Raw genomic sequence first — 25,234 nt, 5'->3', positions numbered from 1 at the left:
AGGGTTGCAGACTATAGCAAGTATAATACAGGACCACCAACATGGTATACCATGCTTATAACAAGGCAACCTACTTTGCAGAAGAGTGGAGGGCCACAGGTGGGGATCTACCTACATAGTCATCACTAATCAACATTCAGGACAGCTCTCTCATACCTAGTGGAGTACTTGACACTGGTGCAGAATTTTACTCAGCATCACAGGTGTCAGTGGATGATGCCCCAGGTTGGTATTATCTTACATATATGTAATGGAGGACAACCTACTGAATGTAGAGTTATCCCCATACTAAATATGGTTATTTTGGTCTCACACACATATCAGGCCTCCAGATGCAACATCAGTCTGCACAGGGTGTGTGGCTTATACTTTTTACATTCCATGCTGCTTTATAGTTCTAGCTTCTAGGAGTGTAATGAAGTAGCACTGATTCACTTGACTGTGTTCCTCTGCTTTCACAGCTGCTTCAATGTCTGGGTTCTCTACTGTGGATGTTGGTATGACTGATATTGAGAAACTGTCTCAGCTTGGTGATGATGGGTGCCACACCCTGCTGCAGTCTGCAGCCATGGTGGCACTGTCAGACATGGGTAACATGATGGGCATATCACCGCCTCCTTCACATATCTCAGGATATCACACTAGGACAGGTATTGGCCGGCATAGCAGCCTAGGGTGCCCTCTTCCCCTGCAGCTCAGATAACAGTGGGTTTTAGCGGTTCCCATGAGTGTGTTGAGTGTGATAAGTGTGGTGAGGATGTAAGTATCAACATACTGGCAGATGTCAATGCCATGGTTCCTACACCTGCGTTAAGTGCCTCCATAGCCAGCACACAGCAGATGAGAATGGCTATCATACTGTCACAAGGTGATGCCAACACAGTCAGTGCAGAGCTGATTGATGTGGTATATGGTCTGCATGAGGGCATTACGTAGCATTTTGTAAAGGTTTTGTAGGACATCTGTAACATCAATGTGTCTTTGTGTAGCACCACACTATGTACCTCGCCAAATGCATGGCAATCCTCTCCCACTTCTGGTGCAGAGACTCACAGGGAGATGGTAAATTGAAAGTATATGACCCATAGCACCACTACCTCCATGCCTATTACCAGTTTTGAGAGCACAGAGGCACTGTGAATGCCGATGCAGGCAGTGTATACATGTCGAACTGATACATGGCATGACCACTTCACTCTCACAGAGAACACCATGCTCTATGCCATCTGTGGATTGTGCCAGTGATGTTTCTCACAGAGCTCACTCTTATGGATGGAGATGTGCATGGTCAGAACACATACTTCCTGAGGGTGCCCCTGTCTTGTCACTGGAGCATATGCAGAGTGCAGTGACTTATGCGGAGCTGTGTCCTCACAAACAAACACACACAGACATACACATCAATCATCACCACCCACCTCTGCCCAAGTACACCACCCTGTCCCTGAAAAGTTTTCTCAACTCACCACACACACACACACACACACACACACACACACACACACACACACACACACACACACAAGGCCATGACACAAACACTCATCGACATTGTCAGCTCCCCTCACAATTTCCATTGCCAGCGGCTGTAGCACTTTTCACCTGTGCACTTGATGACAACTCTGCCCTACCCTCAGTATTCTGTTAGCAGAGTAGCCTGTGTGTGATGCACAGTATGTCTTGTTCATGCATGGTAAAGAATATCCTGGCATTACTATGTCATGCATCATTGTTAATCTTTGTATATATCAACTCTAATCCACAACTGTGAACCAGATGCTGGCTTTGAACCAGTACCATGTTGAAAGCATCTGCCTCCTCCTCACATAGTTAGCCCCTGCAGCTGGGTCTTCCACAAACCCCTCACCAGGCAACTCCTTCACTACTGACTCCATTACAGCATCTCCTCTTCCCCTACTGACAATTATCTGATTTATTTGTTTGCATACCAACATGTTGTATGACACTGCACACACAATGAATATTTTGTTGCATGTTTCTGGATCATACTGCAAGGTGCCACTGGAGATGTCTTAACAGTGGCAACAGGCCTTCAGCAGTATGAACACAGATTCAGTGATGTTTTTTGTCTGTGATTGGATATTGTTTTTGTTTCATGCATTCTCTGTTGTCTGTGGGTTTCTTATCTGTGTCATTAGCCATGACTCTAGGGCATATGTCCCTGGGGGACTTACTAGTATAAGTCAGATGAGTACCAGATGTGGGAATCATTGCCTCTGTCATGCAATGACACATTTTATATTATACCCTATGCTGTCACTTGATAGCTGATGGATTGGAATACCTTGCAGCTTGCATATCCTTGCCCCTATGTTCCAGGTGGGGCCATCATAGCAATTTTGGGTGCAGTCAATGGTTCCCAGGGCATCAGGAAAATGGGCTATGACATGGTGTTTCTTTCCTCTGTGATGTGTGGAAACTCACATATGATTATTCACATTCTGCAGCATGGCATTGAAAAGTGGTATAGTATCTATGAGGCAGGTACCTGGGTTATACCACAGTGTCCCCCGCTGGTTGCTGGAAGGTCCCTGTAGCCAGGATCCTCAGTGCTACACATGCCTTGTTGTCTACATGAATGGGTATTCCACACATCCCATGAGCCTGCATATGACACACATTGATATCATCTCCTGCATTCTGACTTTGTGCACATGGGACCAATTCACTATTTCTGTTTGATGGAATGAAATGTTAGTCATGGACAGATCTTTCTGTGATACAGCGGATGACAACACCCACCTCCATAGCTACTGACTGGGAAGACACCCTCATATATGCACATTTATGCTAAACATGCTTTTACACCTGACGTGATTTTGTAGTCTCTATCTTTGTTCAGTAGTATTTTATGGTGAACGGATAGACTGGAGGTCATGACTAATCCCACAGTTTTTATGTATTTCTGAATCGCTATGACATATTGTTTACCATCATTTGTATATGCCATATCTTTGTTATAATAATATACTAATTTGCATGCCATGCTGGCAGTGATATTTTGTGGCTTTGTGCAACTGTGAAATATGTGTCTATGAATTACTCCTGCCATGCATACCACCGCTCATGGTGCAATTATGCATTTCACATTGGGTCCTTTTCTGTTTAAAATATTTTTTCCTCTATTCCAAGACACAAGCAAAGTTGGTCCATCAGATATGCTGATTATTGTAAGACAGTTTTTATTGTTACATCTGATAATGATTTCCAATGTCATAAACAGGTATAGGGCCAATATTTGTAACTGGGCTGTGCCAACTGGCTTGACAAAACCAATATATTTGGGACTAAGCATATTAAAAGTAGATACCTTTTATAAATATATGGCAATTATTGTGTCCAGTAACTTCAAATTTGGATGACATGCTGACATTATAGTACCTAAAGTAACAAAAATAGCCAGGCATAATAAAAAATATAGCAACAAGTGATATACATTGCTTAACTTCACTGTTTAAGATAAATGTGTGTCCAGTTTTAGAATATAATAATATTTTCTGTACTTGTATGGTGAAACAACTAAAGAAAATACGAGAAATACATTGAAAATTTATAAAGAAAATGTTATACCACATACAAATGGAATATACCAACAGATGAAAGTATCTTAATTTATACATTCTGCATTACTATTATACTAGGGAAACGTGTACCTGGATATAAGGAATTTCATGGCAAACTCTTTCAAAGTGTCAGCTTGAGTATCTGTGAAAATAAACTGGACCTAAGAAATATAAATCTGTATTTTCACATTCCAGTGTTTAACACAAGTATGAGATAGTCATGTAACATTAAGAGTTGCAGTATTATGGAATATGCTTCCATGGGAGATCAGAAAGTCTGGTGATAGTAAAAAAAAAAACAGTTACTTGAGCAGCTGACTTAGTATTTCATCCTGAAGTGAAGGAATCAGTGTTTCTAGATGGTCTAAGGACCTGAGCACTGCAAGAGAACTTATGAACACATATGCACTGATGTTAGTGTTAGATCCCCATCTACTTGTAAGCCTTCAATATATTATAATAAAGTACCATCCACTATAATATGATGGACTGCGACACTAATTCCTCAGGCTAACTATTGCCAACCAAAATCATTGCTCTACAAGACTATGACTCAGTTGAACTGAAGGGATCTACCTAGCTCTGCAATTGAAATAATATAAGAAGGAGACAGTGGGGGCTTAGCAGCACCAGAGTTTAGTGAGGGCAAAAGTGGTGTTAAACAGGTAGAAAACCTTGTGAAATACAGCTCTAAAAATGGCACTTTTGGATTATATACAACATTTATTTTACTTCAGACAATCAAAATATACCATGCTATGGTATATATGATGAAAATACTAGAAAGGATAAAAATCACCTAACAGCTGATTTGGGTAGTGCATAGTTTGTTATGCTTTCAGAGGTCTGGTCAAGACAACATGGCTTGAGTAATCAAATACAGCCATCTGTGGATAAAATGTGTCCTACTCACACCCAGTGGATACTATTATGACAACTTTATTTATTTAATATTAATTATTTATATTTTGGTTACCAACATGCCCATTGAGTTAGTGAAGACACAGGGAGAAAAGCTCTAGCAATCATTTTGCGTATGTAATTAAAATAATGAAATATTTAGTATACACAGACACTGGTTACAGACATTAATTTTACAAACAGAAGCAGAATCCTGAAATCCAATAAGTCACTCTATACAGAGATAAACAAATACACCCTACACTGATCGACTATATGACAATGACCATGAAACAGTGGCAGACCACTTTGCAATTAAGTCATGATAAAGGGTAAATTACTATCCCAGGGATAAAAATTCAAAGGGAGATACTCCATGGTGACTCTGTCACCTCTGCTATTCTCCCTTGTCCTTAACCCATTAAGCTGTCTACTTAACCGCTTAGGCCATTGCTATAATTTGGCTCCTAGAAAACAACAAAGTGTAAAGACTTCTCATCTTCTCTTTGTTGATGATTTCAAACTATATAGCTCATCAGATGAGGAACTGAAAGTGCAACTGCAAGTTGTCAAAACTTTTTCAGATGATATAAGAATGTCATATCCACTAGAAACACAAAAAAATTCTGTCCTGAGGTCCTCAACACTTTACTCCGTAACTGTGACTGGACCCCCCTAAAAACCCTCCCACTTGACCAGGCTGTAGCATATTTCAACAAAACATTTCTACAACACCTAGACACTGTCGCTCCATTGCGCAAAATCAATGTTAGAACCTCTACAAACCCCTGGCTCAGTAAAGAAACCAAACAAATCCTCAAGTCCAGAGACACTGCCTGGCTTTACTATCAAAAAAACAAAGAAACACAAAGCCTAACTAAGTACCAAGAACTGCAACCGTGCAAAAAATGCATTAGGCTGGACAAAAAATCCTACTACACAACATTACAAACTAAATACCAACACAACCCGCAAAAATTTTGGAAAAATGTAAACCAGCTGATAAAATCCACCCAAAAGGCTACCCCCAAACCAACCACCCCTGACACTAAAGTTCCCATCGAAACACAATTCAACTCCCACTTTGTGAACTCAATTCTATCCTTAGTATCACAGGACAGTTCCTTCCTCACTATCCCCCCAACACAAATAACACTAATACAAGCTTTACCCTCAAAACAGTTTCCACCACTTCAATCAAAAAAGCATGCTCTCCAAACTAAAAACCTCATCAACAGCAGCCGACCTACTCCCCAGCTATTTCTTGAAACTCACAGCAGATGCTATTGCTATCCCAGTCTCCACTCTCATAAACAGATCAATTGTTGAAAACTATGTGCCCAAACTCTGGAAAATATCCTATGTTACACCCATACATAAAGGCGGGACCTGCACTGAACTTAATAACTACAGACCCATTGCTTTACTCTCCCCTCTGGCCAAAATCCTAGAAAAATGCATCCATACCCAGATGCTAAACTATCTCCTAGACAGCAACATCCTGTCACCTACTCAGTATGGTTTCAGACCTGCCCATAGTACCACTACAACCCTCCTCTGCTTCACAGGGAGGGTGGCCTAATGGTTAAGGTGGTTGCCTTCCAAACACAAGGTGCAGGGTTTGAGTCTCACAAAGGATAAATGGCTAGGCTTAAAATGGCTCGCAAGGGCAGTTAGCTTAGTACTAATCTATGAACCTATGAACAGACACAGTAAACAGTCTCAAAAATGAAGGCCTACAAGTGTCAACTCTTTTTTTGGATATGTCCAAAGCATTTGACACAGTCTCACACCAAATCCTGCTAAACAAACTAAACCAATATCATCTATCAAATTCCACTCTTACCTGGTTCCAAAGCTACTTAGCTGACAGGTACCAAGCTGTGAAATGGGAAAATTCTCTCTCTCCTCAGCTGCCCATAACTATAGGAGTCCCACAGGGTTCTATCTTAGGACCACTACTATTCAGTCTTCACAAATGACCTCCATACCTCCACGCAGCATGCATCTATAATTCAGTATGCAGATTACACTACCTTAATCTGTGCTGCACAAAACATTCCCACCCACCTGCAGACAACTCAACTAGCATTCTCTGATGTTGAAAACTACCTTACCAAAGCCCAACTTATCCTCAATCCGAAGAAAACTCAGCTTATGATTATAACCAGTTCTAACAAAAACACTAACAGTCAATTCACTATCTACTCCACAAATGCTACTCCAACTGCTCCAGTGGCACAGGCTAAGCTATTGGGAATAACCATAGACTCCCACCTAAAATGTGATGGTCATCTCAACTTGACTATTAAAAAAGTACATGCCAAACTGGGGTCACTCTACCATATCAAACCATTTCTTACCAATAACACAAGATCAGCCATTGCTCGCTCCCAACTTCTATCCACCCTACTCTATGCACCTCCCATTCTGACTAATCTCAACAAAACTGAACTAAGCAAAATGGAAGCCTGCTATAACAGAATTGCCCGCTTTGCTGCAAATTGCTCATATAGAACTCATCACTGTACTGCTTTGAGACAGCTCCACTGGCATGAACTGCCCAACCTCCTAACCTACAATCAGCTCTGCCTCTGTCATTCTATCTATTACCTCCCCAATAAGTGTCCTGCCCTCAAAAACCTAGTACAGCATCACTCAGCCAAAAGGCCTCTTAGATCATCAAGCAAACTACTACTAGAAGTCACCAACAGCTACAGTAGCTTTGGAGATGCACTATATAGTAGTTCGGTGGCTAAAACATGGAACTCTGTCCCTACTAGCATTCAAAACACATCATCCAAAGCCTCCTTTAAAGACCTCATCAAGCAACATCTCAAGCAAAGTTGGCAGTGCCATGATTGCTCCCCAGGCTAGTGAAAGCGGATAACATATACATACTAAATCTAGAGCACTTGATAATAGTTTTCAATCTTACTCACAAACACTGGCTAATCTACAATGTATGTACTGTACCTGTGTACTATGTATGTATTCTACCTATGTTCCAAATTTCAGTTGTACACCACAAATCTATTAATTACCTTTATTTTTAAAATTATTTTTTTGTTTGTTCTCTCCACTGTAACTGTTTATGTGCCGCATACCACTGTAAAAACATGTCTCTTGTAATTTGTGTGTATACTGATCATGTCTAAATAACTAAATGTGTCTGTAATTTTCTTTGTGGAGCTTTTCTCCCTGGGCCTCTGCTGAAAAAGGGCCTTTTCGGCTCAGTCAGACACCACCGGTTAACAAATGTAAAATAAAATAAAATAAAATAAATAAATAAATTTGGTCTTGATAAATGTGCAAAAGCAATCTTTAAAGCAGGAAAACCTGCAGTACCAGGAAAACATCAGTTTAGGACAAGAATGCGATATAAAAGAAATTGAGCATGAGGGAGGGTATAAATATTTGGGAATTGATGAAGTATCAACAATAAAATATGAACAAATGCGAATAAAACTTAGTAAGGAATACTTTAGAAGACTTTAATTAATCATGAAAACAGCATTAACATCTAGGAACAAAATCCAGGCTATAAACCAATTTGCTCATGTCCTAACTTAGAGTTTTGGACTGATTGACTGGCCCCAAAACGTGTTGGATAGATTAGATAGGAAAACAAGAAGGATGCTTCATGCTCACTAAATGATTTATAGAAATCAGTGCATACCAAGATTATATATTCCCTCCTTGAAATTGATTACATGTATAGATCTGCAATCGTGGAACTCCACACATATCTGCTGAACTCTTAAGACCCAAACGTAGTGAAAGTTTTGAAACATGAGGAGAATAAATCTAAGATAACTTCACTGCATAATCTAGCAGAAGCATATCGGCATCAAGCAGGAATGGAAATCAAACCACAAGTAGATAAAAATCAGGCAGCAACTGAATGTGCCAAAAAAAATAAAGAAAGAATATAAGGTGAAGGACCAGATGAGAAGGCAAGAAATGTGGAAAATGCATAAATATAGTTGCAAGTATAGAAAACTTCTTGAAGAACCTCATGTTGATCAGGAATGAATGCCGGAATGGTTAAGGAGAGGCAAATTTAAACCAAGAAATGAAAGGTTAATATTGGCAGCCCAAGATAGTGGGCTACGTACACGTTGGTTTACAAAGTCCATTGAACATGTGGGAGAAACAGACAAATGTACGTTTTGTAAAACAGAACTGGAAACAGTTGCTCACCTCATTGCTGGTTGCGACATACTAAAGGCAGAAGGGCTGTATACTGAAAGGCATAATAATGTGGCAAGACTGTTGCACTGGGGATTGTGCAAACATTATGGTATTGAAGTGGCTGAAAAATACTGGAAACATGAACCACAAAGCATCACAGAAAATTATGAAGTCTACATCACATGGGATCATCCACTACCAGCAGTTCAAAAGTTAGATGCGAGAAAAGCAGATATAGTGGTCCAAGAAAAGAAGACAAAAGTAGCATTGATCATTGAAATCGCCACATCCACTGACTGCAGTGTTTTGCATACGGAGAGAAACAAAGTCATAAAATATCAGGATTTGCAGGCAAAAATGAGAGCAATGCAGAAGAAAGATACCCAGACAGTTCCAATAGTAGTAGGAGCAACAGGTCTTATAAAAAAATAATCTACAATTGTATTTAGATATGCTACTAATACGTGTAACTCCATACGAATTGCAGAAGGAATCATTACTGGGCACATTGCAGGTGCTGCGAAGAACACTTCTGGCTGACATCAAAGACTGAAACAGTACTAATTTCATGAACTTTAATTGTATTTTTACTTAGGAATGGGGTCCATTCCTGTCGTGGTATTAGAAACCCAAAAAATTTGGAGAAATTAAAAAAAAGTAAACAGAATAGCAGATTTGCAATAATTCCTGCTACATTTGTTCAGGTTCATCACTGCTGTTTTAAAGACAGTGATATGGCTAACTGGCAGCAGTTTCATTGAAATGAAGAGTATATATGTACCTATATTGTGATAATTACACATGAATGAACTGGCCTATGTAACTTACTTTTTCTGATACTCACAACTTCATGTTGGTAAGTAGTTTGCTTTTCTGGGGCATATGGTGTTCTTTTTTTAAGTGCTATTGAATATGGAAGAAAGGAATGTAGTGGGCATACTAGTATCTCAGTATTCAGTTATCCCTGTATTAAAACATCTGCTTATTAGTAGATGTGGACTTGAATTAGGCTGGAGATACTTGTTAATTTAGTTACTTTGTGTTTCTCATTTTTTTCACTGTGATTCTTCTTTGAGAATGGATGTATTTTGCAGTGTGGGATGTCAGGACTGTCAGAATGAGAGACAAGTATTTTTGTTAGCAATTTCTGTGATATTTCTAATAGTGGTAAGTTTGTTTGGTGGCAGCATTGATCTGTGATGATTGTCCTTTGTATTCACATACATAGTGCACAGAAGTATACAGGCCCTTTGCACACTATCTCTAGTATGCCTCCTTTGGATTGCTATTCATAGAGATGGATCAGGGTCCCTAACGTCAGTGCAGCGATGCCTACTTGTGTCTAGTAATTGCACAAATGAATTCATTATATACAGCTGTGTACAGCTGTATACAAAGTGATTCTATGGCTACTTCACTAAATTCCTGCTGTACTGTGTTGTGCTGCATAACAGAGAAGCACAGCACAGGAGAAAAACTCTATGTATGGAAGTGTTTACATTAATGTCCTGTGCTGTGGTCCAACATCAAGCATAACTGTGATTTATAAAAAAAAATCATAATCATTAGGTATGACTCTCATTGGCAGAAGGTCACTGACATCACTGTGTTAGGACATGACAAGTCTGCAAATCTATGTGTGGTAGGAAGTTTGTCTGCCCTATACTGAATTCCATTGTTGGTAGAGATTTTCCTGCTATGAAGCTGAGGTGTTGTGGTCAGTTTTTTTTTTTTTGTTCTAGCAGTGGTAATATGCTGTTCAGCTCTGAGCTGAGCAACATAGTAGAAGGGAAGTGGTATCTCTGTACTGATTGACAAGTGCAGTATCATTGTTTAGCATGCACTTACTGTCCCAAAATTACCCTGTTGTGACCAGCTGGCACTCCAGTGGTGCTGGCTTGTTGAATCTTGTATAACTGCAAGAAGGCCTGTTTGCAAATATACTCCATGCATGCAATACAATGCTAACACAATGAGGAAAGACCATGTACTTAGTTTTCCATCACTGCGTAATACTCTTTATGAACTGTTAAAGGCTTTAGTGTGCAGGTACACTGCATACTAGTCCTGTTCCACTGAACAGCAATGCTTATGAATAGGTCCCTAATTGGCTCTGACAGTGGTGCAATATCAGACAGTTTGGTCCTTCCTCTTGTAAGCAATTTACATCTTACACATAGAGAAGGCTCATTTATTTAGTCAGTGTGCATGGGTATCAGTGGTTTACTATTGTATAATGCACCATACTCAGTATTATTACTCTTATGGTACATCTGCAATGCACTGCACTGTACTTGTGCAACAGGAACACTTCATACGATGGTGCATCTATAGTACACTGCACTTTACTTGTGTAACAGCAGCACTTCCTATGATGGTACATCTGCAATACACTGCACTTTACTTGTGCAACTGTAACACTTCCTACAATGGTACATCTGCAATAGACTGCATCGTACTTGTGCAACAGCAACACTTCCTACGATGGAACATCTGATTCACTGTACTGTGACTGCAGACAGCACTTCCTATGATGGTGCATCTACAGTACACTGCACTGTACTTGTGTAGTGGCAGCACTTCCTACAATGGTACATTTGCAATACACTGCACTGTACTTGTGTAACAGCAACAACACTTGCTACGATGATACATCTGCAATGCACTGCACTGTACTTCTGCAACAGCAACATTTTCTATGATATCAGTATCTACAGTACACTGCACTGTACTTGTGCAACAGCAACTCTTCCTACAATGGTACATCAGCAGTACATTGTACTTTACTTGTGCAACTGCAACAATTCCTCAGATGGTACATCTGCAATACACTGCACTGTACTTGTGCAACAGAAATACTTCCTGTGATGGTGCATCTACAATACATTGCACTGTACTTGTGTAACAGCAGCACTTCCTACTATGGTACATCTGCAATGCACTGCACTGTACTTGTGCAACAGCAACACCTCCTGAGATGGTATATCTGTAATACACTGCACTGTACTTGTGCAACAGCAACTCTTCCTATGATGGTACTTCTGCAGTACAATGCACTTTACTTGTGCAGCCACAGCACTTCCTGCAGTGGTACATCTGCAGTAGACTGCACTGTACTTGTGCAACAGTAAAACATCTTATGATGGTACATCTGTAATATACTGCACTGAACTTGTGGAACAGCAACACTTCCTAAGATGGTACATCTGCAATACACTGCACTGTACTTGTACAACAGCAACACTTCTCATGTTGCTACACTGCTCATATTACCCATCAGATCAGGAAATGTAAAACACCACTGAACACTTATCCCGTACCACACAGTGGTCTTGTGGCATGTAGTATGACTATCCAGCAACACAGTAAGTAAAAGGATTTATTATTAATGGAACACCAAACTTCTGCTGATACTCTGCTAATCAAAGTACCTCCAAGGGGTAAACTCCCATTCAATACAGTAAACTTTGATTATTTTTTTATAGTAAATTTTAAATTTTAGTAAATAAAGCAAGAATGTAACTGGTCTGAAGATTGAACGGCAGCTTGGATACCAAAGACTTGGCTGGGGATAAAGCATAGAAAAGAGTCTTGATGCTTGGTTATCTCTCTTAAGGAGGGAGAGACATAAAGAAATTCCTAGAGAGGTGGGATAGTTCAGCTTGTAGAATGCCTGGTGGGGGTTTGAAGATTCTGGCTGGACATTCAAACTATGAAGAGGAAAGGAAACAGGATGCAAGAATGGCTTACAGTTCTTCTATGAATGACAGATGCCCTCTGCAGCAGTCACTGTACAATAATTCAGATGTAAGCACATGCGTGGACCTCAAGGCTGTAACGAAGAAAACTTTGGCCTTCTGTAGTATTATTTATTTTACACTTCATAATCAGGATACGTGCGCTGGTCCAAGGGCCCTTTTTACCCATAGCCTTGGACAAAGGCAACAATACACATCCACAAAACAAGAATGACAACAATACAAACATTATTTATATTTTGAAGTACACTACAATTTAAAGCATAAATGATCAGACTTGATAAGGTGACCCCATCCCAACTCTCACCAAATATGTGAAGAATTAATAGAAAGTGAGAGTTTAGGCATGCCTTCGAAGAGGGGGCTTAGAATAAATTACAAATGTGGAGAAAAGGAATGAAAAAATGAAATTCATGTAATTCTGAAAACACATTAATGCAGTAATTTTAAATGTTATACATTACTTGCAACTCCTAATGGGAAAACTTATATATAAATGGAACATTTTTTTGCAGTGAAAAGTTGCACTACAAAACATGACATTAAAAATACGTTACTACTTGATGCTGAATTAAAAACCTAAATTTTGGATCATTAAACTAGCTTTCTTTTCTACTCAGTAGATGGTTAGCGATAAGAGAAAAACCTTCACTACCAAGCCAAAATAATTATCAAGAACTATGCTTATCGCTGCATTTTAGTCAGCCTGAAAAGCATTATTCTAAACTTAGTAGACTAAACTGAAAAATGCAAGATGCATCACTGTCAAAGTATATTTGAGAGACTAAACCCTTCTGCTAAACTGTGCTATGCAATTTTTCAGGAGATGAAACTTTCTTTAAGCACTCTTGGGAAAACATACATTTAGTTTACTTAAGTCAAACCTGCCCACAAGAGTGAAACTTCAGCAGTGTCCAGGGCATGTCAAACATCTACAGGCTTGTTAACCAAAAGTGATGGATAACAGTACAAAGTCTGTCAGTCTGATGGGAGCAGAGTGCGGGTCTGGCATTCAAAATAACTAGCTGTTACTGAAGGAGTCTGGATATCTGATTTATCTCTAAAGTGTTTGCATTACCATATCCTCACAGTATTATAATTTAAACATATTTTAAAACTGTTCAAATGCTGGAAAGCAAATATGTCAGATGATATAGTGGTAGAAATATCTCATCATTTCTATAGGCTGGCTAAGCCAATGTGACATTATTGAAAGATTTGCCTATTCAGATTCTTAGAAAGTACCTTTTCCTAGACATGTAATGCACTGCATTAAGCATATGAACCACATCTTGTTAATGCTTTTCTTTTTAGTTTGTTTATGTCATAATAAGCTCCAGTGAGGATGTAGGAGTTATGATAAATTAATATACGTTATTACATTAATTAATGTCACTATGTTAAGAGCACTGACTTAATATTTGCTTTAGTTTTCCAATCCATCCCCTTATAAATACTGTGAGGTTTGCAGTCTGTCCTTATCAGTGCCATAATCTCTAGAACAAACATCTTATACATATATCAACGACAGACAGTTTTACTTTTTATCATTATAGGTATGAAGCTTAACAATAAATGGGGAAAAATAAGAAACATAGTAATAAGAACAGATGGTAGTGTGAAACATGGTTTTGAAAGTTTTCATTGGGGGATACTTTTTTATGATGTAGCCATACTATATGACATCATTAATAAAAGCCCCTGGGACATACATACATACAGTAAATACACAATCATCAGTTCAATATAAATATATATATATATATATATATATATATATATATATATATATATATATATAAATATAAATACAAGTACTATACTGTGAATTAGAGCAGAGAAACATATTAAGGATCAGAAAAAAAATAGTTAAACTCAAAAAAGCTGCTGTGAAGATGTTAATATAATCATAGCAACTATACATTAAAATGGCCAAGCCTGCAGTGCAAACTACAGTGTTATTATTTTCTGTTTTCAAGCAACAGTGTATGCCAGTGAGGCATGTTCTTTTGCAGAAGTAACAAGTAGATAAACGTCTTATTACTCCACTAGATGTGCCCAATTATATCTTATCTGCTTGAGATTAAAGGTCTTTTCCTAGCAACTTATAACTCATTCCGGGAAATGACTTATCTGCAACTACCTTAAAAAATGGCCCTTTTGTTTAAATTTCTTTTATGTTGTAATTTGTATACTAGTGAATGCTGTTGTATTACATGAAATAATGTTCGAAAGACCTCTAATAAGTTTTGTTTCACATCACTTACATAGAGATTCATAGACAGTTACTAAGCATATGAATCAGGAGACCCTTGAGGAGCCTAGCCAAATCTCCCAGTTGCTCCAGAGGACTGTCTGGTTGAGTGACTTGCATGGAGTCATATAGCAGGTAAATGGAGAGTGAGGGAACCATACACTGAACTACAAGAACCAGCATGTTAAAAGCTAATGTTTAACATTCTGTGCTGCCAGACTATAAAATCTGGTCCTTCCTAAATGCCACTCTTCTGATTTAAAGTCAGTCATATTATCCATAAAGCCACATGGTTAAACCCTGTCCAATAACATACAGCAATTTACAAGCCATTACCTGGATAAGAAACACAAATATCATAGCAATATAAGACAGTAATGACTAGAAGCACAGACGGTTCAACCAACAACCTGGACTGGTACTATGATCCAGCACCCCACTTCCTCAGCTCTTCAAGTTAAAAGAAAAAAAAATAAAGCACTTCACTGTAATAAGACGATCAAATAAGCAGATCAATACATTCTAAGCAACTGGCCTATTACAGCTGGATCTATGCCCCACCCCAAATCTTCCACTGAAGAAAAAAATAGACACATTCCTTTTAGTGTCACACCAGCCAGGTGGCCACATGCACAACATTTCTCCCCCACTACAGCCATTCAGGTCCCATTCCTGTGCCCTGTCCCCAACCCTCCTTCAACATAATTTCTTCAAACAGTTGCTACACTTTACACCTTGCCTGCAGGAGCACTACAGCACTTATGCTTTAGTTAAAAACAATCTAATTTTTAAACTTTTTAAGCTGCAGCAAACAGTTGAAACAGTTTATACCCTGCTTGCATGGAGCTCTACAGCACTCAGGTTTTAGTTAAAATAAAATATATAAAGCGGCTGCTGTAGTTTAGACCACACATGGAGAGTTATAGTGCTCAGGTTTGACCACAAATGCAATATTGGCTTTTAAACATTGGTATTGCATTAAAGAAAGATTGGGAGTGGCTGATTGTACCCTCCAACACTTTGCACCCCGGACAGTTGCCCCTCTCATCCTGCCTAGCTACACTACTGGAAAAGGACTACAACTTGTCATCATGCATAAACTGTGTGCTTAACACCATATGGACACACATTATTTGTTACAGTGCAGCTCCAGGTATTTGAGATGTCTCATCTCTAAAATCATGAGCACACCACAGTATAAAAATGACAAAAAATGACAATAAATTCATACTTACTGTATTGGCTCTTTGACAGAAGATATGAAGTAGTATTTTGCAACAGCAATTTATTCAAATAGTTTAACAACTTCTAATGGTTAGTATTTTACATTTTTGTGTCTGCAGATTTCCTTATAATTTGGTGCATTGAGCATGTCTATTAGTGCTATACATGTCTGTATTCTGAAAAGTTACATGTGCAAAGATTCAGCAAATGGAATTACTAGTGAATTACATGTTATAAGTAACTGAGTAGTTGTCAATGTTGTGTGCTGATTTGCAGTAGTAATTTACTACAATGAAGACGAAAGTTAGAATATAAGCCTAAACAATATGTCCTATATGGACAGACCAAAAGCCCTATCACTATACTCAGTATCCTACAGACTGCTAAGAAGTGACCTAATCCTAGCATGCAAGGTATCCATCCTCTCACCCAATACAGATGGATTTACTGCACATCAGCAAGTCAAATGGCATTACAAATACTTGGGCTAGGGATCGAAACCTCTTCTGAAACATCAACAGAAGAGTTTGGATGGAATGGTATAGCTCAAAAGGATACATTATTGGATGTACTGTTAGATACATTTCATTCTTGCAAGTAAACTGATTTTGCTCATTGACTAGGAAAAAGCACTTTAATGCCAGAATTATGTGATGATAGTCTCATAGCTTCTGAGGTGGGCATGCATCTCTATGTGTACAGGGTGTCTCCCAGATGTTTCCACTGAATCATTTTTATAGAGCACATCACCTGCAGAAAGAAGTGCTGCCATACAATGGATGTCTCTTAAAACAATCTAAGAAACACATCTTTTCTAAAAAAAAGTGTAGTGTATGACAGCAATAATCTCCACCAGACCTACTTGTCATGTTGGTTTATTCAATTCCACTGCAGTTTACCTACTCCCAGGACAGTTCACCTACTCACACTAGTGGATAAACTGCCCTGATCTTAGGTGGACTGAAAAGAATAGGTTCCCAACAATGATTATTGCTGTAATATCCAACAGTGTCATTGTAAATTGGTCTGAGTATGGATAGAAGGAAAGCAGTCAGTGGACTGATTTCATTTTAATTACAAAGAAACTGCACTTGCAGTTCTCAAAACATGAATCAACTATAAATTGCTGAAAACTAAAAATACCATCTCTGTGGGACCCAGAAATATACTTGTTTGCTTAATCAACAGCACCAAACACATCTTCTCTGAACCACACCTAAAACTGTTCAGTTAACACACAGCCACAGTGTATGTTCTTGAGGTATGAACAATGGCTATGTTTATGCCACTCCAAAAAGGGGCCCCACCTCAGGTCATGGGAACAATAGCCCCATCAGCCAAACAAGTTTGCAAATCCATGGCACACATTATATCTGACTTCACAAGCTCCAATATGAAGAACTCTAATTGCTCTAGACCTGCAACAACATGATTTCATCAAAGGGAGATCATGCCTCAATTCAGGAAACTTCTTTAAGAAAGTCACCATAGGTGTAGATGATAGCTATGCAGTTCATACTGTGTATTTAGTTCTGACCAAGACTGTTAACAATATTACCCATGATATAATAATAAATAAGCTTAATGGCCAAAAAGTAGGTCCTTATCTTATAAGATAGATCTGGCTACCAGATAGAACCCACACTGTTAAAGCAGCAGGTGCCACCTCAGAAAGCACAAGGGTGACTAGCGGCATTCCTCAGGGCTTAGTGTTGGGACTCCTCCTGTTCGGTATCAACTTCTTGGATATCCAAATTTCTAACCCATGCATACATCTAACAAAATTTGTGAATAACTCCAAGCTGGGTATTCCTGTTCACTCAGCATCTGATAACATTTACTATAGCAAGGGCTTAGCTGTTGAAATCAATGGAGTATCAACAATATGCTTAAATTAAATGCAAAGAAAACAGTCAACAGAGATCCTGGAATTTTCATAGACAACTACCTATCCTTTGTCCAACATGTAGCAACACTAGTCTACTCACCCCAGTTAATAACTATGCATATCTCTTCCAGATCAAATGAAGTTATCATTTCTTTATATTCTGCACTGATGATACCATTTATAGAACAGAAGGACCCTTTTTGCATGTATCTACCCAAACACATCATACAGCTGGTAAAACGCCAGAGGTTCCAAGCTAAAAATCTCACCTGACTAAAGACCCCAGCAACCAAGACAGGCTTGAAGCTCTTCTCCTATAATCTGTTACTTATAAACTCCTATGTAGTGATTTATATACATCATTCTGTGCTACTAAGGACATAACCACTGACGATCTAGTAAACTTCCACAAAACAAGTGGCTCTACAAACACTCAAACTAAATACTTGCATCTTCATCAGAGTGTTGGAGGGACAGACTCATTACTTAGCACTTCTCCAGCTTTGAAATAATCTTCCATTACATACAAAACATAGCAATACTCTCACTTTATTTAAGGCAGATGTTTAGACAATTGTTGGGTGCCTGTAAATTTATTCTGGTCATGACTTGTTTTACCTGCCCAGAGGCAGGAGGTATCCAATGAGGTTGAGTATTGACAAGATGATTACAGTGCTTACACTGGCTGTATCTCATACACTGTGACTCTTTGACTCTATGGATTACTGCTAGAATTATGGGGTAGTCTTAATATCCAAAATAAATTAAACTGCCTTTGAAACCAACAAGAGCATTCCCTTTATGATTTAAAATAAGCTACTCTGTCATCCCACTGCATACCCCATCAACACAAAGTCTCCTTTATTATAACAATGAGGAAGGGAACTCAATAATCATTTATCTCCACTTAACACTATTAAAAAGAAATGGTGAGAATCTATTTTTTTTGTTTGCTTTCAAAGTCTAGAGAAAATATATTTGTGGTTTACAAAGAATGAGGTTCTTTATTTTAACAAGTGAATGCTTATGGAATGACTATCTGACAACATCTGTACAGAAGAATTTCATCTTTTGGGACTGAACATGCCTAGAGTCACTACAAAATGAATGTGAGTGAGAGTCACGGGTGCCATACACAGGTGAAGAACGGTGAGGGTTCTTTTTACTATTACAATTAAATCTTATCCGTAGATTCAGGAATCAGACATGGCAAAGTAGGCATTTAACAGTGTATATGGAGATTTGACCATGGAAACTGGGCATCCTTACCAAATAAGTGTGGTCAAAGGTATAAGGTAACTAGATGAGAAGGGTTATTTGTTTATTTTCTATAAGCTAAAGCAAAATAAAAACTACACTCACAGTTCACAGTGAGACAGTTTTGTTTGGTTCTGAGATATAGAAAGCTAACTGACTACGTATCAATCTTCTACTGAAGCTGCAATGACTATGAAGTCTGCAGACATACCAGAATGGTATATTCTGTGAAAAGGAGGACCATCCATATTCTTGATTCCTATCACTGGAAGTAAACAAAAATGTTCATGCTTCCTCTCATCACTGGTAGCTTTAGTTTTTTCCTCTTTAACCCCACTCTTTAGTAACCATCAGACCCTCTCTTGAATTCTGGGGCAGGATCTGAATGAGAAGGACTGTCATTTAGGCAGTCACTGTGGCCAGTTCTGATTTTTTTTCTTTGTATGCTGCCCTAGCAAGTACTATCTAACAGTAAAAATAGTCATAGAAGGAAATCAGTACAAATCACTTCCTATTTATTTAAGCTCTGTACTTAAGGAACCTCTTCTAAAGAAGATTGCTTATGCCTGGACTTTATTGAAAGTGAAGATCCCAGAGGCAAGAATTGTAACCGAATTTCAGAAAGCAAAGGAGAGATACAAAGGAACTGTCGACATTAGGAAAAGGAATTGACCAAACATAAGTAGCATCTAATGCATTACACTAAGAAATTAAGTAAACGAATACACTGTAAGAGCAAAGCTGTACTCATCTATTATCAAAGTTCAGCTTTGACTAAAGAGACTTTTGTTTCTTGGTTTTTAAACTACATCTTGACAATTTTTCCATTAGCCACTGTGAAACTGCATGATTTTTGCTAAATGCCTCTTTTCTTGTCATGAAAGAAATCTCTAAAGCTTCTAATTGCATCTCACTTATAACAACATGCTTTGTAGTGTAAATTACAGTTCATGCCTCAGAATTACAACAATAGCTTGCTCATACACTGGCCCAAGTTACTCTTCACTGTTCTGCCTATCGCCATTCTCAGCCTTTTAATTAGATTGAGATATCCTTTGTGACATCAAATATCTTAGTCAGTGGATGAAATGCCTTTTGTCCCCAAAGTTAATAAATCTTATACTTGGATAAACATGTTGTAAGATGCCTCTTCCTTTTTGGCTGTCCTATAGAAAAAGAGATCTGTATTATAAAGTCGAAAGCTCTAAAGAGCAAATACAAGTACACTGACACATAAAGAGCGATGTACAAAAAGAGCGAAACATATTTAGCGAAAATCAGAACCTCAAATGTATTTCTTTGGCCAGCAGTGTGATACTGGGGTAAGGAAATATATCCTTTTACCCACTGTAGTGCGGTCTCAGAGTTGGTATATTTAAGTAGGGGGTGTGGGGGGGTGCAGGGGGGCTGCAAAAGTGTATTATTTTATTTTTATTTAGTTAATTTACATATACCTGTATGGTGCTGCTGTTTAAAGAAATACGTTTGGTGTTTTGATTTTCGCTAAATACGTGTCTCGCTCTTTTTGTACATCGCTCTTTACATGTCGATGCAGTTGTATTTGCTTATTAAAGCTTTTGGCTTTATAATATATTCCCAGAAAAATAAATATTCAGGATAAGCAGCCTTAGGTCTGTGTAGCCAAAATAATTGGACAGACAAAATTACTATGCAGTTCTTTTTTTTTCTTTATTTTCTATTTATTTCTATCAGAAATGCTATATGTTTCGATGAATAGTTAATGTTGATCAAGTTCAAAGGGTTAATGTATGTCTGATAAATTTCTGGTGAAGAAGTTTCTTGAGAAAACTGCATATGCATTTACATGCCTGTGGACATCAGCTGCAGTAGTCCAGCTAGAAAAAGCCAATGATACAATCTAGTAACAAAATAAATTGGCCCTGAAGAGATAAATGCATCATAAATAGCAGCACTGTAGGCAAAGAAGTATGCTAATGTTTCATGAAGTATTCTCATTGCTAAGCCCACGGCTTGAAGCATTTGCATTGCTACTGGATGCATCATAAGTTTGGTCTGTATTTGTTGTCAGCGGTATAGCTGGCTGTACCTTGTTGTTTTGTTTTGGTCTTGTGGTGAGGTGTGTAGGTTGTTGGAAAGGAATCCTATGGTAGCTGGTGCCTCCTTTGGTGTCTTTGGATCTTGTTCATCCAATTGGATACTGAGAACTGGTCATCTGGAGTTCTATTAAGGTCTTTTGAGTTTAGAGTTAGGAGTTAGGATGAGTTGTGATTAAAGGACCTTCAGTCATTAAAATCAGCATTCAGATGCATAAAAAAGAGAGACAATTACTCAGGTTTCACAAAGACACCCCCTGCACTCTCTCTCTCTCTCTCTCTCACACACACACACACACACACACACACACACACACACATACAGACTTTTATTCTCAGACATCCATAAACACATATACACACAGATGCACACAACCACACTTGGTATTCCCTACCTAAGCCCTTAATGTGACCACTCAAGTAGACACATACTCACACACAGACACACAAAGATACACACACACACACACACACACACACACACACACACACACACACACACACACACACACACACACACACACGCATGTGCACAAGCACACTCACACACACAAACATGGGTTTATGTTCAGCTATTGAAAAGCTAAACCCTCAAATTGCTAAGTATCATACGGAAAACATTGTTAAGGAACAGCATCGAACATGAGTAACTGCAAAAAAAATCTATCAACTCTCCATAGTTGGCCAACAACCAAGAAGTACCACAATGCATAAGGAAAATGAAGGAAACTTTTTAAATTTGCCTTATTCCCCACTGTACTATGATCTCAGAGTTGGTATATATAGTTGGGAAGGCAAAGTCCCCCACATTGGTTGGTTGCATTTGCGATGATGGCCAGCTATGGCCATTTGATGATTTTTTTTTTCCCCAGTTACTCATGTTCAGTAATGTTCCATAACAATGTTTTCCATACAATATTTAGCCATTCAAGGGTTTATGTTTTCGATAGCTGAACATAGACCCTCCACACACACTACCAACTACAAATCTTTGCAGAACTTAACTGCACAATGACTAGTCCCATAGGAGTAAATTACTGTCCTCCATGTTTTGACAGCTGTCACTTTTTCCTCCTAGAGTAAAATTTTACCTGATCAAGTGATTTTCTGAATTACTTGACTGAATAAATTTGGAGCAGTGGACATTTCTGAAGGAGAATGCATGGCTAATAAGCTTTAGTCACTCTCCTATTATACCTCATCAGCATGAGGCTTTACCACCAGACCAGTCTCTGTGCTAAGGACCCCATGATGGAAAAATATAAACATTAGAGCAATCAATGGATTCAAAAGGCTTATTGCAATGTGAAAACATTCCAAATTAAGGTTTCTGCATCATGCTAAGCCTTCCTGAACCCAGAGCAAATATTTTTTAGGATTAAAGTCCCAGTGATACGTGTTTTTGAATGCTACACTTTTATTTTCAACTAACTGTTATGCAAATACTCCAGCTTATCTCCAAAGGCTAAGGCTATTCTGACTTGCATTTCACAAAATTTTCAGATGATAGATTACTATTTATTTAGTGCTGCAAGACATTCTTATAGCTTTTTCAGAACAAGCTCTCTGGATGTCCCCACTTTTTTTTTTTTTTTCACAGTTAATACTATTTATGGAAAGCAGATATCAGAATCTTAGAAAGAACTCAACTGAAGCAAAGAGTGCAGCAACCATAAAAGTTCAACTAGAAAAGAAAAAACAGCAAATGCACTGTGTGCAAAAATCCGTCTCTGTGTCTTGGAAATTCACCTCTATTCAATGCTCATAACAGTCCACAACACCTTCAATGAAACCAGGTAGAAGTGAATAAAAGTTTATTGTAATACCAACAAACAAAGAATGGTTAAGCGCTTTCACTTGAATAAAACAAGCTTCCTCAGAACACCATAGCTAACATCACAGTTGTTTAAATAACTTTTTTGGCGCCAAAATTCAGTTTGAAATTTTAAAGCTATACACACATCCTATAACCATTGTTTTCTGTTCATAAAAACTTAAAAACTTGAATAATGTTCGTATTATTTCTAAAATCAAAGTTACATATAATGTATATTATTAAAATGAACAAGTTAAAAAACTGAAAAAATGTTAACAAAGACATTTACATCTAGATCATATCAAAACATGTTTGAAAAACATATGACAATGTACCCTATAAATAGTTCATTTTAAGGCCAGTAGTGGTTTGACAGATACAGTGTCATTTAAACCTGGTATAGTCGAAGCATCCGTGTATATTTGCCACCAAAATTCTTTATATAATAATAAATTATTAAAGTCACCTCCTCTGTTATTGGTGTGCACAATGTCCACTATACCAAAATTAAAATAATGTTTGTCACCATGTTGTTTAATATGTTTATACAAAGCATTTTTTTCATCCTTCCTTCTGATGCTATAAAGGTGAGAGTATATATGTTTATTTAAACTCCTTTGAGTCTTACCTATATAGAATCCTGAACATGTTCTACAGATGGCAATATACACCACCATTTTAGTTGTACAGTTGCCCCACAGAATTTAATTCTAGTGTGTTTGTAATTATCCAATTTCACACTGTCTCCCTGAAATATGGTGTGACATTGTTTACATGCCCCACATTTTGCAGTTTTCATGTATTCTGTCTTCTTAGTAAAGATACCCTTCTCTAAAATGGATTTTATGTTGGCCCCTACCTTGTAAACAAACCTTGGGCATTCACCTAATGTGGGTGCTATATCTTGATCAGCAGATATTATATGCCAGTTATTCATCAGGATCTTCTTGACTTTACCTGAATATATGCCATATTCCAAAATGCAAGATTTACCAAAAATGCAAGTTTCAGACTTCATATCATGCAATATATCCACAGTAGAAACAGTAGCTGTCCTATATTTTTCACCCAACAAAGGCTTGTACTGGTTACCCCATTTCCTCACAACATAATTACTTACATTTTCCATGACTTTAACGTCATACCCTCTGTCCTTAAATAAGGATGTTATAAATTTCACCTCATCCAACATGTCCTCATATCGTGAGGTCATCCTAACTGCTCTAATAAGCTGACCCTTATATATATTTGTGAATTGTTTCTTCGGATGGTAGCTAGAATATTCCAAATAACTATTCAAAAAAGTGTTCTTTCTGTAAATTTTGGATTTAAACTCATCCCCTGTTTTTGACACAAATGTGTCTAAATAAGCCACACCTTCGTGACTACTAGAGGAGGTAAATTTTAAAAAATTACTGCTGCTGTTAATGTGATGTAAAAATAGTACTAGCTGTTGTTCTCCACCATCCCAAATCAAATATAAGTCATCAAGGTATCTGACGTAATATTTTATGTATGTCATAAAGTGACTATCTAAAATAGTCCTCTCTTCCCATTCAAGCATGACCAAGTTGGCATATATGGGAGCACAAGCTGCTCCCATAGCTACGCCTTTGGTCTGCTTGTAATATTCTCCCTCAAATATAATGTAATTATGCTTGAGAACCAGGGACATCATATCCGTGAGAAGACAGATGGTGTCCCATTGGATGTCTGTATGTTTTCTTATACTCGTAGCAAAAGCTGATAGACCATCTTCTTTGGGTATACAAGAAAATAAGTCTATGATATCAATAGTCACAAATATCAGATCTGAACTAGATAGGTAAATAGGATACTGTTTCAGAAAGTCCCATGAGTCCTTAGCTATATGTGGAATAGTGGCGTATATGTGTTTCAAGTAGGTATCAATAACCTTACCTATATTGAACGTCTTAGACCTACTCCCTGATATAATGGGTCTAAAGGGCGGTTCATCTATATTCTTGTGAATTTTAGGAATACCCACTATAGAAGCTAATACAGGATGTTCAACCTTAATAAAAGTATAGATGTCATTATTGATCCTGTTATCCAGTAAGTATTCTTCAATACATGTGTCTATTTTTCTATACCCTATGTTGATCTCGTTCAAGGACAACATAGAATAATTTCCAGAATTGTGTAGTAATTCATGTATCTTACAAGTGTATAAAAAACTGTCATAGATGACTGCGCCCCCCCCCCCCCTTATCTGGTTTCATGATTCTGATGTTACTAGCACATCTTAATTCCTGTAATACCC

This window comes from Protopterus annectens, chromosome 13.part0 (assembly GCF_019279795.1).
Source record: "Protopterus annectens isolate FY-2018-M chromosome 13.part0, PAN1.0, whole genome shotgun sequence".
In the NCBI taxonomy this organism is placed as follows: domain Eukaryota; kingdom Metazoa; phylum Chordata; order Ceratodontiformes; family Protopteridae; genus Protopterus; species Protopterus annectens.
The sequence above is the reverse complement of the archived record's forward strand: the minus strand, read 5'-3'. Positions refer to the sequence as shown.